Source organism: Cucurbita maxima, unplaced genomic scaffold, assembly GCF_002738345.1.
Source record: "Cucurbita maxima cultivar Rimu unplaced genomic scaffold, Cmax_1.0 Cma_Scf00421, whole genome shotgun sequence".
NCBI lineage: Eukaryota > Viridiplantae > Streptophyta > Magnoliopsida > Cucurbitales > Cucurbitaceae > Cucurbita > Cucurbita maxima.
This window is the reverse complement of record NW_019272437.1, coordinates 27,876-30,861: the sequence shown is the minus strand read 5'-3', so window position 1 is coordinate 30,861 and position 2,986 is coordinate 27,876. Positions and strand designations below refer to the sequence as shown.

Sequence of the window (2,986 nt, the reverse complement as noted above, 5' to 3'; positions counted from 1 at the left end):
CCATACATATTTGGATTTAAGAAGTTTTACAAAAGATTCAATTCCAACGCGTTATAATTGAAAAAAGATTACCCGAAATGTGATACGAAATAAGGTGTCTTAATCATACCATAAAAACTTCATGGTGGATCCATACATATTTGGATTTAAGAAGTTTTATTCTCTTTTTTTCAATTTTAGAGTATTATTTTTATGGTTTAGTTGAAATGGCTTAATTTAAAAATTAAAAACTTTTCATTTTATTATATCTTCATTAAATTTTTCATTATCATTTATTCTATAGAATTTAAAAAAAAAAAAAAAAAGATAAACAAAGTCTTTATGAAAAGGTAGGAATTTCAACCGAGCATAACTTCAACTGAACATTCTCAATCGGCAGCTGATCCTCGGGAAAGTCACATCCACCGCTTTTCGCTGCCTTAGCCAGCGGAGCACATGGCCGCGGATCCACATCTCTACTAAATCCCTCAATGTTCGTACAGTTCCACTGCAACTTTTTAGGCGTCGCCGACAATCCAATCTTCAATTCGAAACACAAATATCCGTGAATGGATCTCCTGAAATCCCCGCCAAATTTGCCAACATATTAACATTCTCGACCACCACATCTCTGTAATTAATGTTCTTAATCAATGGCAATGCCGAGGGATCGAACTTGTCATCCGCATGCGATTTGTAGTCTCCAGTTATCCAGAAGACGTATTTCATCGTGGATAGAAACATTCTTCGGACGAAAATGTCCTTGACGAAACTGCCTCGTTTGGGAGCGGTTTTGATTCTAACGGCAGACTATGTGTTGATTGCTGTAACGTTTTCGATCCTGACGTTGCAGATTCCACCGGACATTTCGCTGCGAAGGGAAATGCCTGCAGAATCTGGTGAGATGCAAGTGAGTCGGCGAATGACGAGGTCCTCGGTCGGCATTTCGAACTTGATACCGTATTGGTCCCATCCGCTCTTGATGGCGATGCAATCGTCACCGGAGACAATGTAGCAGTCTTCGATTTTAGAGTTGGAACAAGAATCTGATAAATTGAATGGAGAATTAGGGAAAGGGATTGAGGAAGAAAAGAACCCTAAGGTTTTAAAGGAGAAGAAGAAGGGAACCTGAATTGATTCTGTCGGTGTTGGGTACCGTGACTGGAGCCAAGATGGTGAGCCCTTGGATAATCACATTTCTGCATTTTCACCCATATTAAGATATATAATTAAAAATTCTTTTTGGTCGGGAGTAATTTGAATTGTATATTTTTTTTGAAGCATAATCCTAAAATACAAGGATAACGGAACGGAAGCGAAATAGCCTAACCTACTATAAATCGGATGGACGAACCAAGAAGGTGAGTTGATCAAAGTGAGATTCGAGATCTGGATTTGATCAGAGTACATGATCTCGATCACATATGACCGTGTTACCTTGAGCTCCCCTTTCTTAAACTTTTCCCACCAAGAAGATCCCTGCCCGTCGATTGTACCGTTGTTACCTACACCGTGTCACCAACCCAACTTTATTTTCTATAAATGTTCTTTTTATGTTGTCAGTTACCTTAGTTTTTTTTATTTAATTCTGATGGCAGGGAAGCTTGTTATAATTTTGCAATCCATTTAAAAAAAATTAGAATGTTAAAAGGTAAGAAAAAATAATCACCAATGATAACCACATTGGTGAGATTAGTTCCAAAGATGAGACTGTTGTACCATCCACCAAGAGCATGCATCTCTTCCCCTCCCATAAGATGGGAGAACTTCTACCAGTGGCCATTCTGATTCATTCTGCACCATTAAATTAAATTATGAGGAACAAATCTAACTCATTTATTTTGGATTAAAGATTAAAATTCAAATCACCACTCACAAAGTTGATAGGTTTATAAAAATAAAATACTCGATAGGTCGAACCTGGGATGCAAGAATTTTAGCTTCTTTATCGATAAAAAGTGTGAAATGGCTAGTCAGATTAAAACTTCCGGTCAGCCATTTCCTCGGCGACATGACCAATTGAGCACCGCCATCTGCCGCCATTATGCTGAGATGTTCAATCGCTTTTCGGGACGCGTGAGTATTTGAAGTTACTCCGTCGCCGACGCCACCAAACTTCGTTAACAACGCTGAGTGTTTCTGACCATTGATCGCTTGAAATTCTAGGGAGTTCGAACTTAGACGCGGATTCATAGCGTCCACGGTGGCTAAGCTCACCAATGCCAGTACGATCACGGCTGAGATTCTCGCTGCTGTAACCTACCGAAAAAAATCAAAGATGATTCAATATCTTTTTGTTGGTTACATTTTCGAATTTTATCGAGAATAGTAAGGATCCACGAAAAAAAAAGTTCTTCAATAAACCATTCGGGGTTTTGAACAAAAACCCATAATCATTTGAAGTGATTCCAAACAAAAACCAATGAAAGTAGAAGAACAAGCCAAGCTCACAAGATCAATACAAAGAAAACAAAGTAAAAGAAAATGAAATTCACGGAGAAAGAAGAAGAAACATTACATTGAGTTTTGTGGGTTTTGGAGGAAAATCCATGATGAATTTTTTTTTGTGAGTTTAGATTGGGGGACAAAGGATTTTATAGGCTAATTTAGGAATCAAAAATAGGAAAGGGATTTATTAACTATTATGGTTATTATTTGAAAGGTTAAAATTTGAGTGGTTAATAAAATGGTTGGATTTACATAGAATATTAGCAATTGTTTAGAAAAATATAACCTATAGTGAGAACTTTTTAAATTTGTCATCTTGTTTTTTAAAAATTATTTTATGTGTATTAGAGTGTTAAAATAGTTACTCCAATAACCAAGTCATCTAAATTGGTATTTAAAAACAAATTATCAATTAATTTTTATTAGATTACTCGAACAACTCGAATCAACCGTAGAGTGAATATTTTAATATTAGATCAGGCGAATTCATTATTTGATAAGGATTTATTGGATTTAAAAACTTTACCATCTAAAAAATTAAATTAGGTCTAAAACAAGT

The 2,986-nt window shown here is 36.0% G+C and overlaps 1 pseudogene; it reads right to left on the bottom strand.

The window, feature by feature from the left end:
- Nucleotides 1-319: 319 nt before the first annotated feature.
- On the bottom strand, nucleotides 320-2,530 carry LOC111474490 (annotated as a pseudogene).
- Between the last annotated feature and the right edge of the window lie 456 nt (nucleotides 2,531-2,986).